This window comes from Euprymna scolopes, chromosome 30 (genome assembly GCF_053919585.1).
Source record: "Euprymna scolopes isolate OS-2025 chromosome 30, ASM5391958v1, whole genome shotgun sequence".
NCBI lineage: Eukaryota > Metazoa > Mollusca > Cephalopoda > Sepiida > Sepiolidae > Euprymna > Euprymna scolopes.
The window spans coordinates 54087462-54103723 of NC_136511.1; positions in this window are offsets into that span (position 1 = coordinate 54087462).

Here is a 16262-nt window from a genome sequence, read left to right on the forward strand (position 1 = left end):
AGAAAGATGCACGATATAAAAAAAGTTAAAAACGTTAGGCTGTTATTAGTGTTAGGACGATTAATCGGAATCGGGAATCGGAAAAATCCGAGCTTTTTGGGGGGTATCACAAATGGTATCGGAATCGGAAAAATTTGCGCCTATTTTCTGATGCCAAAACCGATTCCTTAAATTATATTTTGTATTCGATTTTGGTTTAACAAACATCTTCCATTATTTGTAGCAATAATAAAATAAATATTTACTGATTTAAACTTCCAGTGAGACTAAAATCTTTAGATCACCCCTCACGTGTGTTTTTACGTCAAAGCGGGGGAGGGCAGAGCGGTAGATCTAGATATATCTAAGGCTTTTGACAGGGTATGGCACAAGGGTCTCCTCAAGAAAATTAAATCATACGGTATCACTGGTAGAATACTTAACATGATTAAATCCTTCTCAGATAAGAGAAAAATCCAGGTTGTCCTCGATGGTCGTACATCTAAACAGTGTGATATAAATGCGGGAGCGCCTCAGGGGTCTATCCTTGGTCCTCTATTGTTCCTGATATTTATTAATGACCTCCCCGACAAAACTGCCTCTGAGATGGGTATATATGCTGATGACATTACACTCTATAACAGGCATGACAGGAAAACAAATGAACACATATCTAAAGAAATGGCAAAAACATTAGAGGATGACATCCAATCTGTAGTGGAATGGGGACACAAATGGATGGTCACATTCAATGCTGCCAAGACTAAACTGGTTTCCTTCAATAATTACAAGAAACCTTCTCTGCCACCAATAGCAATGGCCAGTGACTCCTTGTCTGAGAGTACATCTTTCAAACTGCTTGGCCTAACGTTCAAAGGAAACATGAGTTGGAACAATTATATTGAAAACATTGCCAGGGCCGCTGCGAAAAAGGCAGGCTCTCTCTACCGTGCTAGAAAACTACTGACACCTGAAGGTATCCTGTACCTCTGTAAGGCCACCATTCGCCCATGTATGGAGTATTGTTGTCACATTTGGGCTGGTGCATCTGCTACTAGTCTCTCACTCTTAGACAAGGTTCAAAAAAGAGTCGCCAATCTGATGGGCCCTGAATTGGCATTTAAGCTTCAGCCTATGTCCCATCGACGAAACGTTGCATCCCTCTGCCTGTTCTACAAGTATTTTAATGGTGAATGCTCTGACGAACTGCAGACACTTGTGCCCCCACGACGTAGACACCCTCGACAAACCCGACAGGCAGCTAAATCCCACCCCCACACAGTAGAGATCCCTAAATGTAAAATATCTTTCTACTCCAGTAGTTTCTTACCCAGAACCGCTAGACTCTGGAATTCCATTCCAGGTTCCTGCTTTATTAACTGTACTGACATGCAGAAGTTCAAGTGCAACGTGAACCGACATCTTGCTGCCCAAATCCCAACATAGTGCCCCCGTAGTTGCTGCCCCTGATAGTAGCCCCGTACACCAAAGTGGCAATGTGCCTTGTTTGGGGTGAAAATGTAATACAAAAAAAAAATTTTAAAATACATATAGGCACATTTAAGATGTGTTTTTACAGCAATCGGGACCAAATAACACTTTTATAATTAAATATTTAGAGATTTATAAAGACTCGGAATCGGAATCGGTAATTGTATTGGAAGCGGGAAAAATATTGGAATCGTCCCACCACTAGATGTTATACATTATAAGCACATGTATATTAAACAACAATCCAAATTCAAATTAATAAAAGTAAAAATAACAAATACATTATTTAATGCACATATGCTCGTTTTTTTTTTAAATACAATGTAACCCGGATATAAGAGACTTCTCCGCAGAACATACAAAGGCTCGTATTTGGGACCAGAGAAAATCTGTTTCATATCTGTTTTACTTCTAATTGAGTCTCTTATATCCGGGTTACACTGTAATTTTTAAGAGAGTGTTATCGACAGCCGATGTTAGATTTGCTATCGTAGCAAAAGATAAGACCCTCGCAGAGGTCTCGGCCTCAAAAATCAACAGAGACTGCACCATTCCTCTAATGAAATGGTCCCTGTTTATTGCGGGGTAAAGCTGCTTTTTGCAGTTCTCAGGTTTCGCCTCCTCTCTTTGAGAAGAGGTTAGTTTATTGCTAATCGCCAGAGGCGCCTCTGCCGGAAATGCCGACTGGGCTGCACAGGCATTTTTTTTTTTTTTTTTTTTTGCAAAGTCAGAGGCCTCCTCCTACGGATCACTGGCTTTTTCAATCCCACTTTCCGACCCTTATGTCACACCTGTTGCGGTGGGAGAGAAGTAAATACCCTATTTTTTTTTTTTTTTTACTGCTTGCCAGGGTTCCTACTTGCTGTTAAACTGATTACCAGTAGAATAAATATCTCTCCTAAGGTTATACCACAAATTCTTAATAGGATTTAAGTCAGAAGTGTCAGATGGCCAATTCATATACAAATCTATTATTACTTTATTTTTTTTTCTTTATTTTCATGAACTTTGTAGCGTGACTGCGTGTATTATACCGCATAAATATCAACGATTCACGGTTTGCTGAAGGTTGTTAATCCAAACATGCAAACTGATTTAGTTCTATCGATTTCATTTTCACTTCGTCATCGATTTCAAAGGACCCACAAGCTAACTGGTAACGACACCATTCCATATCATGAACACCTTCCCACCTGGTTGTTGTTTAAAAAAATTGTCTTGAATTACTAATTGCTAACAGATCCGACCTTACTTCCATCCATCAAACACATCTAAGCTGAACCTGAACTTATTTGTGAACAAGATTTCTAAAATTAGTTTTTGTGCATTTATGAACTTAATTTTTCTTTGTATTTTTGTGATTTAAATTATAAACGAGGGAGTAAATATTATTGTAACAGCGAAGAAAAAAAAATTAAAAGGAGTTCTTGTGCAGATTTTGAACCGGACGTATCTAAGCGTCTTGTTTCTCTGGAAACCAGTCGAGCTTCAGCGGCCCGAATGATGCGAACGAACTACTGACATTCGAACTGCTAACGATTTCGCTTGGAACATGCGACAGCTATCGATTTGAGAGGGTTCTGAATTCAGTTTACGACTTCGGTACTTCTACAGTTTAATGAAGACATTAAAAAATAAAATATTAAAAAATATATATATATATTGTACGTACCCGTTATGGAAGGAAGTTCTCCGAAAAAGAATAAAATCTCAATTAATTTGATCAAGTAGGCTTTTTTACAGGTGAAAAACAATTTGTTATGAGAGCGAGCAAAAGGTAGCCATATTTGGATTTTTTGACCACGTGGAAGGAAGGGGGCGCCACTTAGAGATATCTCAGTCTAAAGCGCCGACACCACCTCTCTATGTAAAACAATAACTTCTCTCCTTCCTCGTGGTCTAAAAATCCAAACATGGCTATCTTTTGCTCGTTGTCATCACAATTTTTTTTTCCCGCTGTAAAATAATAAAAAAAAATGCTTGATTAAATCAAGTAATTTTTTCGGAAAACTTCATTCCATAACGATTACGTACAATATAATTTTTTTTTCAATATTTTCATTTTTTAATCTCTTGATTAAACTAAACAAGTGCGAGACATCTTTTTCCTGATTGAATTTCATTCCCACATGAATTCTCGATTGTCTAACAAATATCATTGACATTTAAAGCTTTTTTTTTTTTACACAGTGATCACCACTTATCAAGGCCCGGAAGCCACTCAGGGATAAGGGTTATTGCAAGTACATTACGTTAGCGTGGAGATTTGATGAAGCTTAAGTTTAAATATACTATACTTGGGTGTCTCCCGTTTCTCTGTGCAGGGATTTTTCAGGACAACCTGACATCAAGATATTCCACCCTATAAATGAACCCTGATCAAATATTCAAAATAACAGAGAATTCAAAGCCCAAATAAAATCTCTTCGATAGGGTAACAGTACTTAGCTGGATACTCCACCAGACTAGAATACAATAAAGATATACAATGACATTATTAAAGTAAAAGTTACAATTAAACTAATAGTTAAATGGTCAATTCCAAACTGAATATTTAAGAGTTAAAGAAAACCTTTAGTTGAACACACGTATCTATACATGTATGTGTGTTATTACATGTAGAAAATCGATATATTCAAATATTATACCGCCTTATAACATTTGATGTGGATACATGTAATAATACACGCACAGCCACATGCACACACCGACACACAAATGCACGCACACACATATGGTGTCCCAAAATGACCTGACACATTTGTAAATGAATAAATAACAATTAAACAAAGAAAAATAATTTTCAAATGTACGTAGAATACCATTTTATTTTAATTAGGTCAAAATTCATTTATATCTGTATTTATGCATTTTTTTTTTAATTTTAAACCTCTCTTATAAATCGGACTGTTGTTTAGTTTATTGTTTAGTTTAATCAAGACATTAAAAAATAAAAAAAATGAAAATATATATATAAAAAAGTTATATTGCATGTACCCGTTATGGAATGAAGTTCTCCGAAAAAAAAATTCACATAATCTAATCAAGCAGTTTTTCTTTTACAGTAGAAAAAAACATTGTATTATGGCAGCGAGCAAAAGATAGCCATGTTTGGGTTTTTAGATCACGAGGAAGGGAAAGAAGTTATTACTTAACATAGGAGGGGGTGTCGGCGCTTTACACAGAGTTATCTCCACGTGGCGCCCCCTCCCTTCCTCGTGGTCTAAAAATCCAAACATGGCATACCTTTTGCTCGCTCTCAAACAAATTGTTTTCCCGCCGTAAAAAAGTAAACTACTTGATCAAATCAATTCAATTTTCAAATTAATTGAATATGGTTATATTGGTTGGCCCGCAAGATCGCCTGATCTAAATATTTTCTTGTGGGAATATTTGAGGTCAAAGTATTCAGCCGCCGCCCTCGATCACCTGAAGAATTAAAAAGAGCTATTCATTCTGAAAATGCTACTATTCCACCCGTAATGATCCATCGAGTTATATAAATTTTTGTGAACGTCTACAGTCGTGTGTTTGAAATGATGGGAAACATTTGGCCGATTTAATATTTAAGACTGTGTGAAATAAAATGGTATTTTATGTACATTAAAAATATACTTTCTTTGTTTAATTGTTTTGTTTGTTTGTTTGTTTGTTTTACCAACAAATGCATCAGCTGATTGTTGGACACTGTATATACTTATATTTATATATTCTTAATTTGCTGTATCTTATCAGGTATATACAAAACATCAGCCAGATCAGCCCAGTACTTTCCAAGAAAATTTCTAGAGTAAATGTGGTATTATTTATAACCCCTAATAATCTCTATTAGTTCAGTGCATTGCTCTTAGTAGTGTAGAACCCCGCATTAAAAATTAGTAACAAAATACAGTACAGTACATAATACACACGTATATAATCAAATAACATTATAAATAACACCGTAAGGCGGGGCAAATACAGAAACCAGTGTCTGGAAAAATATAGTATGCCACATCGTAACCTGAAAAAACCGTGTCCTAGGGCCACTGTATCCCCGGGGTTCTACTGTACTGGACTAGTTTACATAAACGTCTACATACGCATGCTCATATATACATGAAACAGTATATATATATATATATATCTATATATATATATATATATATATATATATATATATATATATATATATTTTACACGGTGGTCACCACTTATCAAGGCCCAGAAGCCACTCAGGGATAAGGGTTATTGCAAGTACAGTACGTTAGTGTGGAGATTTGATGAAGTGTTTACTTAAGGGGGCGGTTCATTAGGAATTTGTTAACGTTGGACTTGAAGACATCCAAGTTGTAGTGAGGTGGGAAGCAGGCAGACGGAACAGAGTTCCACAGGCGTGCAGTTCTAAGAAAGAAGCTTTGTTCATGGAATCCAGCGATAAAGAGTGGGGGAAATTTTTCGCAGTGGATTCAGCTAGAATATATATATATATATATATATATATATATATATATATATATATTAAATTTTTCACAGTGGATTCAGCTAGAATATATATATATATATATATATATATATATATATATATATATATATATATATATATATATGAGAATGTGTGTGAGGAAAACTCAACCTATATACTCACCGATTTTTTATCTAAGGACTTGAAATTTAGTATATAGGGTATTAAGATATGCGGAAAACGTTTCAATCGGTTTTCCTCCGGAAAAAAGGGGCTGCTAAGAGATCCATGTGTAAAAACTAGTACTTGGGGTGGTCATCGGATTTTTATCTGTTTATTAACTGTTTCACAACTGCGCATGCGTGAAGCACTTACATGACAGCTTCCTAATGTTAAGAATAAGTATGTTTTGAAAAAAAAAACTTTTTAAAAAGCGTAGCCAGCTGGCTTAATGGTTATCGTACTTGTCTTACTGTTTTTTAGGTTTTAGGTTTCGATCTCAGCTCGAGTATTTTTTATTTTTTTTACTTAAAAGAAATGAACTGTTTAGGAAAAAAAAAACAGAATACGCGTGTGCATATGTCTCAGTTTCTTTCCGTTTTTTTTTAACGTTACATTTAATACCGAGCAACGCCAGGTACATTTGCTAGTACGCACACACACACACACACACACATACACACACACCGCACACATATATATAAAACAATAGAATTCTTTTTTGAGTCAGACATAGAAAAATATAAATTGATACATATGCGCGCGCGCGTGTGTGTGTGTGTGTGTGTGTGTGTGTCTAATGTCGTCTTTTGTTTTCTTTCTTTCGCTTTAAAAATGGCTTACATCCTGAGTGTGTCGCCGTATTCACCTGCATGAATAAACAGTTTAAATAGCCTTGCGCTGTAGTGCATCACTAGGCCACTCCCTTTGTTGAAATATGCAAGTATTAATGACCCGTTCCGCATACTTGATCAAAAATCATGTTTTGGTCTATTTCCCAATTTTTAACTGATTTACGATAATTCAAATGCGCTGAATCCCAAATAAAATTGTTTTTGTGCAATCGTGTCAACTTCATGAACTAAACCATTTGCCTGATATTAATGTTTTGCTTACATTTGCGACTATGTATATATATATATATATATATATATATATATATATATATATATATATATATATATATACATATACATATATATATATTACTTAGGTGTCAAGACCCAAAAGCCACTCGAGTATAAAGAATAACGAGTGTCAGGTGAGACAATCGATATTTCCGTTCAGTTTTGAAAGACAATGGATACCCTCTGTAAGAGTAGCTGCGCATGAAATTATGAGGCAAGTTTGCACAGTTACCACCATACCTCTCTTGAATCGGCACTGCTTGAGTTCAGATACAAAGAGATGACTAAATCAAGTCGAAATAAGCAGAGAGTACATATAGCACCTGGAATACCCAAATGGTCACCTATTCTAGTACTGACCCGGCTCAACATTGCTTAACTTGTGTGTCAACATGATTATGCCGTATATACTTAATTTGCCAGATATTAATGTTTTGCTTACATTTGCGACTATATATATATATATATATATATATATATATATATATATATATATATATATATATATATATATATACGTTTCCCAGACCAGCAAGACCAATATGCCTCACCTCTAGATCTATTTATGACAACAGTTCCCGATGATTGTACAACAAATGCCCACAGCACACTCGGGAATGCTGATCATGCTGTGATAATGGTAGAAATTACCCTAAATTCTCGCCCTAAAACTGAACACCCACTACTCAAAACAACGAGGTACTACAAAAAGACTAACTGGGAAGCCATCAGGGAATTCATCAGAGATGCCCCATGGCAAAATATCTTTTCTCTCCCAGCTGAACAGTGTGCAAATAAGACCACTGAATGGTTCAAAACTGCAATTGAGGCACATGTTCCTACAAGCAAATTCTATGGCAAGCCCCACTCTCCCCAATGGTTTACCTCTGCTTGTGCAGCTGCTATTGCTCAAAGGCAGCATGCATACCGCAGATTCAACCGACATAAGTCCCTTTCAAACAGACAGGAGTATATAGAAGCCAGAAATAATTGTAAGAGAGTAATAGCGACAGCTAAGAGAGATTACACTGAAACCACCAGGAAACGCATCGAAACAGAAATTAAGAGCCCGTGATTTTTGAAAAATCTACAACAGTGTAGTAAATAATGAGCAGTCAACGATTCCCCCACTATAAAACAATCATGGGGGTGCTTGCACGGCAACCGACAAGGCTAATCTGCTTGCTAGTCGGTTTGCCTCAAACTCCACACTGGACCCAGCTCACCATTCCCTCCTCGACTTTCCTTTGCCGACAGACGCACAACTAGACGATTTGAAAATCACCCCTTCTCAGGTGCATGGTATCATAAAAAACGTAGACACCTCAAAAGCATGTGGACCAGATCTCATTCCGGCTGTGCTAATAAAAAAATGCTCTGCTGAAGTTGCGCCAAATCTCTCCAAACTTTACAATAAATGCCTTAACGAATCTTGCTTTCCCGACTGCTGGAAAACCACTTCTGTGGTACCAATCTTCAAGAATTCTGGTGAAAGAAATGGCCCATGAAATTATCGCTGCATTAGCCTCTTCCTACTTTTCACCAAAATATTTGAGTCCTTAGTTAATCAAGCCCTAGTCCAGCACCTAACTAAACTCCTGACCGACAAACAATATGGATTCAGGCAAACCCGTTCAACAGCAGATATCTTAACTGTAGTCTCTGAACGTATATACCATTCACCGGACAAAACAGGAGAGGGTAGAGCGGTAGCCCTTGATATATCTAAGGCTTTTGATAGGGTATAGCACGATGGTCTTCTAAGGAAAATTAGATCATATGGTATTGCTGGAAGAATACTTAACGTAATTAAATCCTTCTTAAGTAAGAGAAAAATCCGGTCGTATATCTAAACAATATGATATAAATGTGGGAGTACCGCAGGGGTCTATCCTTGGACCCTTATTATTCCTGATATTCATAAATGACCTCCTTGATAAAATTGTTTCGGAGATGGGTATATTTGCCGATGATACCACACTCTATAATAGGCATGAGGGAAAAACAGATGAACACATATCTAAGTAAATGGCAGAAACCCTAGAGGATGACTTCCAATCTGTAGTGGAATGGGGACAAAAATGGATGGTCACATTCAATGCTGCCAAGACTAAGCTTGTTTCCTTCAATGATTACAAGAAACCTTTTCTACCACCAATAGTAATGACCAAGAACACACTGCCTGAAAGTACTTCCTTTAAACCCCTCGGCCTAACGTTTACAGGGAACTTGAACTGGAATATATACATTGAGAGCATTGCCAAGGCTGCTGCAAAGAAGGTAAGCTCTCTCTACCGTGCCAGAAATTACTTACGCCTGAAATTATCCTGTACCTGTATAAGGCCCCCATTCGCCCATGTATGGAGTATTGTTGTCACATTTGGACTGGTGCATCTGCTGCTTGTCTCTCACTCCTGGACAGGGTTCAAAAGAGAGTCGCCAACCTGATATGTCCTGAACTGTCATCTAGGCTTCAGCCTCTGTCCCATCGACAAAATGTTGCATCCCTCTGCTTGTTCTAGAAATACTTCAATGGTGAATGCTCTGACGAACTGCAAGCTCTTGTACCTCCTCGACGTGACTACCCCTGACAAACCCGAAAAGCAACTAAGTCCCAAGAGATCCATAGGTGTAAGAAAGCCTTTTATTCCAATAGTTTCTTCCCCAGAACTGCAAGTCTTTGGAACTCCCTCCCGGGATACTGCTTTCCGAACTATACTGATATGCAGAAGTTCAAGTGTAATGTGAACAAACCTCTTTCTACTCATCTTCCTTCATAATGCCCTGCAAATTATGTCCTCAATAGTAGCCCACTACTACAAATTGGCACTGTGCCTTGTTTGAGGTGAAAATTGAATAATAAAAAAATGCAAGGGAGACAACAGCATAACGATCGGTTATAGTAGAAATTGGGTAGAAATTGATTAAGGGCTCAACAAGAACTTGCGTACATTGGGCTTGAAAACGACAATGTTGTAGTCAGCTGGAAAGCAGTCCAGCTGTGTACAGTTCTAGAGGCTGGAAATTCTAGGAAAGAAACAATTTTCATGGAATTATGTGTTTGGTTTTAAGCACAGATAGAGAGAAGAAAAAATTGTTGACAATGGTTGTAGCTAGACGAGTATTTGTTGTGAATGTTTTATAGAAGAGGAGCATAAATTGAAGCTCGGTTTAGCACCTTCCATGAAAATATCTGAAACGCAAAGATAGACTCTCATCGTCTCTTCTGTGTAAAAGAAAACTAATGCTACAACGTCTATCTTATAGTTATCGTAATCTGTATGTTTGTCTGTTTGTCTGTTCCACTTTTCTCAAACACTACTGGACTGATCTAGTTGAAATTTTGTATAGACCTTTGTTATGATACGGTGCAGGGAACTAAGTATTATTGCATCCGTTCGATACACAATTTCGGATTAATAGGGATTAGTTACTACAATACTAAATCTCCTTTAAAACTCAGAAAACTACAAGGGCCACCTGGCTTAAATTTATTTTACGGAGCTTTGTTATCATAAGGTGCAGCGAACAAAATATTATGATATCCCTTTGACGCAAAAAAATGAGCACAAATTTAACCATCAATTTGGTAATAAATCAATCATCCTAAATCAACGGGCTATAGCTTTTACTTGTTTTTAATGTGCTAAAAAGTTTAGTCAACTTATATTGTACGAGGGGCGTGCTATAAGTAATGCCTCTGACCAACTTCCAGTTGTCTGATCTAGCTGAAATTTTGCATGTACAATGATTTATATCTCTACGGGCTATGTAGCCAATTATAGCTCTGAACTAATTGTGGTTTCTGTTTTACAGGTGTTTGAACTGAGGTGTGAAATGGAGCCTGTTGAACGTCGAGCAGTGATCTGGTTTTTTGTATTTGAAAGAACGCACACCACAGGAGACTTTTGATGAAATGAAAGAAAATTATGGTGATAATGCCCCATGATATGACCTTATAAAATGCTGGCATCGTGAATTCAAATATGGCCGGAAGTCTGTGGAAACAGCTCCCAGACTTGGTCGCCCCCCCCCCTTCTGCCATTGATAAGGCATCTGTCCGTCAAGTTGAGGCTGCCATTTTGGAAGATCGGCGCATTACTAATCGCACAAATAGCCCAAGATGTCAAGATTAGTACAGGGTCTGTGGAAACTATCATTCATGTCCATTTGCATATGCATAAGGTGTCTGCCAGATGTATTCCAAGATTGCTCACACCATTCCAGAAGCGAGAACACGTCGAGTGCTCGAGAATGAATTTGGAGATGTGCCAAGAAGACGAGTCAAAGTTTTTCAAAAGACTGATTACACAGGATGAAACCTGGCTCCATCACTATGATCCAGAGACCAAAGTCCAGTCAATGCAGTGGAAGCGCTTGGACACACCACCTCCAAAGTAGGCAAGGATGCAGCCCTTCGCTTGCAAGGTCATGCTCAAAGTCTTCTGGGACCAGGACGGGGTAGTGATAACAGATTTCCTGACAAAGGGTACCACAATTACAGGAGCCTATTATGCTTCACTTTTGAGGAAATTAAGGGAAGCTATCAAAATCAAGAGGCGAGGCAAGATCAGCAAAGGTACCCACCTTCTGCAGGACAACGCTCCGGTCCACAACCCGCATGTCGCCAGATCAGAAGCACGGGCGTGTGGTTATGAAATTCTACCCCATCCTCCCTACTCTCCTGACCTTGCACCCCCTGACTTTCACCCATTTCCAACCATGAAGTTGTTTTTGAAAGGAAAGCGTTTCCCAGATGATGCAGCCTTGATTTCTGAAGTCACATCGTGGTTGGAGGACCAACCTGGGGTGTCTGCAGAGCTGCATCAAACGATGGGAGAAATGTCTTACTCTGGGTGGTTTCTATGTAGAGAAAGATTAATAACTGTGCCAAGTTTCGTTGCTCTACTGATATGGGAAGTGGGTCAGGGGCATTACTCATATTTCTTGAGATAATGAAATTCTAAAGTTTTCATGAGCAATTCGTGACTATCTGTATTCTAAATATAAATAACATGATGTTGACCAGAAAAAAAACGAGGTCGACATGCCCGGCTACACTTACAGCGAATACACTATTGTTCATAACAGAAAACCAGTCATAAGTTTAACGAAACGTGTTCATTCTATATATGCACTATAGGTACGTGCAAAACGAAAGCCGAGGCTCAAAATGACCCCTCCCTTTTATTTAAAAATTCACCAAAAATCAGGAAAGTAACGAATTTTAATGAATGTTTCAATATTTATCAACTAGTGAATGCTCGTCTATAGCATGCAATCAACAAATTCAATTGAAAAATGGCGTAGTAGGGCGAAACACGTGTACGCATATATGATCATCATAAACGTAGCATGGCTGTTCTAGAGCTCGAACCTCGGACCATGGGTACTATGATCGAGTGTGTATACAGTTAGGCTACTAGCCTCAGCTGATATTACATTCTATTTTTATCGCCTTTAAAACTATGTCGATTTTTGCTGTTGATTTATTAACGATACGTTTTATAAATATTTCTAAAAATGATATGTTCAGCATTTTTCAAGGGAGGTGATAAAAATTAAAACTATTTAAAAAAAATTCTAACTTCTCCGTTACAGACGTGTTGTTGCTAGTCTCAGTCTATTTTTTTATAATTTTTTTATAAATACTATTATAGTACATGTTTTTCAGAATTGTTCCATTTACTCTCTGCTTCCTTTATTCCAGCTCATTTGACTTGTTGGTCTAGTGGTCTCCATTAATTAGCTACACAATACCCCTATTGTAATACAGATTCTTTATAGAAGAACTTCAAGGTTGTGGAACTCTCTTCCGGCTCACTGTTTTCCACCTACCTTCTGCCTTGCTTTTTTCAAGAATATAGCCAATAAGCATCTCCTGTCTTTGCAATAATCATCCTTCGTTCTTGTTAGCTCCTTACATCAAGTGGCTTCATGCCTTGTCTCGGGTGATTTCCATAAAAAATATAAGTTGTACATATATACTAGGTAGAACGATAAAATTGTGTCCCTAAAGAAAACCACACTACAACCTTATTTGAAAACATTTATTGGAAAAAATCAATTCAAGTAACGCGACTATTTAGTATTCAATGTAGCCACATTAAGCCTCAATCACCGCCTCGATATGGGTCAGGAACTAAGAGCATGTCTTCTCCACAAGTGCCGGCTGGAGCTAGGCGAATACTCGGCGGATGGCAACGATTAGGGTGGCTTTAGTGTTGTGGATCGTCATGTTAGTGATGTTCTCAACATATGACCAAACAAAGTAGTCTAACGGGCTCAGGTCGAAGGAGAGGGGACAGTGAGAAAAGGATACAAAGTCATAGCTTCTGAAGCCAAGCCTGGTCTCTTTGGACTTGTGAACAATCGCCGAGGATCTGCCAGTCGCCACCTGATTGCACCAGCGGATCACCACACTCTTCAGCACATCCAAGCACATTTTTGTGTTGACTTTCAACCGACTTCGAGGCTGTGAGGTGACATGATGTGATCCTCATTTGAAACTACACCAAATACCATAACTGTGGGTCGCACGATGCGTTGAGCTGTGCCCTAAAGCATTGAACCGTCCGACTTTGAATTTTGAGGGTGCTGGCATGAGTTGTACAGCGGCGCATCTCCGATCTCGCTCGAACATTGTGACACTTTCAGAAATAACAGAAGGCTTCAATCGCTGTTTAGATTCGTTGCACAACTGGCCAACTAGGAGATGATCTGCAACAACAAAAGCAATCAAACGGAAATGGAATCATGTCATCTTTTCTGGGCGACAATTTTATCGTTCCACCCCTTTACTTAAGATTAATACCCACCGGATGGCGAATAGTTTCCTTTCTTGTATGTTTATAAATTTTTTTTCTATTTATTACACATTATTTTAGAATTTTGGAATTTGTATTCTTTTTCTTCTACTTTTTTTTTTTTTTTTTTTGTCAGAGCCATTGATGTGTCATACAAGTTTCCTCTTTTTCTCATCCGCATTTATCCTAAAGCGTCTTCTTTCTCGCTCATTCATGGACAATCATTCATCCAGCATAATGAACGGACGTATTAAATAACTAACAAATACTTCGTTCGCCATTTTTTCCATATCGCTTACTAATAATACGTAATTACAGTCGCTGAAATTAATTGAATAATAATAATAATAATAATAATAATAATAATAATAATAATAATAATGGTTGGTTGTTTTTGTTTCACGGCATATCAACCCTTTTCAGGTTATTTAATGCCGAATCCAAAGATTTTGAAGAACATTTTTTTAATAGAATTTATTTGTTGTTTTCAAGTCGGTTTCTATTTAACCCATAGGTGAGACCTTAAAAGGTACTACCACTCCGGGTCAGAGTGGACCTGGGAGCAATGGTACACTCTCCAAAGCCCGAATGCTTGGGCCTTACCACTGGATATAGTTTAAGGTCATATCCAGGACCAATAATAATAAGAAGAAGAAAAGAAGAATATTAATAATAATAATAAATTATAACAACAACAACAATAATAACAATAATAATAATTATAGTCATAGTAATAATAATAATAATAACAATAACAACAACAACAATAATAATAATAGTCATAATAATAATAATCATAATAATAACAACAACAATAACAACAACAATAATAATAATAATAATAATCATAATCATAATATTAATAACAACAACAACAATAACAACAACAACAACAATAACAACAACAATAATAATAATAATCATAATAATAATAATAATAATAATATTCATAATCATAATATTAATAATAATAACAGCAACAATAACAACAACAATAACAACAATAACAATAATAACAACAACAACAATAACAACAACAATAATAATAATAATCATAATAATAATAATAATCATAATCATAATATTAATAATAATAACAACAACAATAACAACAACAACAATAATAATAATAATAATAATAATATAAACAAGTTCTTGATGAGTCGTTCCCTTAAATACTCCAATTTACCAAATCTATGCTTCTAACGATTACTATGACATTGTTCTTTTGACCAATGTACACTCTTTAACCCTTATCCTCGAGTGGCCTCTGAGCCTTAATACGTGATGATTCCTTTGTAAAAAAAATAATAATAAAATGTGACGGCATAAACTGATGGCATATACTGATGGAAGACAGAAAGACCAAGAAGAGAAAGCACTAACGAGACCTCCACTGGATGAGTGTGAAGGGACTGAGGATGCTTACTGCCACCTAAATTCCAGTGAACCCCAATGGTCGCCACTAGAAATCAGTGGTGAACGGCTGTTGCAATAACGCAAATTAGTTTGCGAATGTTATCAAAAGAGGTGGAGAGTACTGGAAATCTGGGGAGACTTATTGTCACGCAGACTCCAGGGAACACCGCAGATTGTTCTCAAAGAGAAATCTTTGATGTTGATCTGTGTAAAAACTCCTAGTAAGTAAATAATAATGATAATAATAATAATAATAATAATAATAATAATAATAATAATAATAATAATAATAATAAATAAACAATCATGAAAACAACTGAAATATTAAGAAAACCCCTTGAATGTGGAAACTAACACACAGGAGCAACAAGTGTGGGTCAAACAAAATGCTGCAAAGGCAAAACATGAAACACTACATGGAACCAAGAACACTGAAACCGCATATCTATAAGTTCTCTAACCCAACCCTAATCCCATTGCCACATCACTGCCCCCCCCCCCAAAGAGCGAGACCAAATAACGAACGAATTAGTGCGAAGAGAACTGGGACCTTGGGGAGGCTTATTGCCACTCAAATCCCAGCAAAGACCAATAGCTGCTCCCAACGAAAAATCAATGGCAGGCAGTTTTTTTTTTTTTTTTTTTTTTACATAGACATCACCACTTATCAAGACCAGGAGGCCACTCAAGGATAAGGGTTAAAGAGTGTACAGTAGACATTGGAAAATATAGTAATCATTAGTAATGAAAATTTGGTAAATTTGATAACTTATACAGAACGGCTCATCAAGAACTTATTTACGTTAGACTTGAACACAACCATATTGTAGTCATTTGTTGTTGTGACAATGCAAATTTATTTGTAAATGTTATCGAAAGAGGATGAGAGTACTGGAAACCTGGGGAGACTTGTTGTCACTCAGTTTCCAGGGAACACCACAGGCTGTTTTCAGGGAAAAATCTCTGAAGACCTGTGTAAAAGCTCCTTGTGAGCCA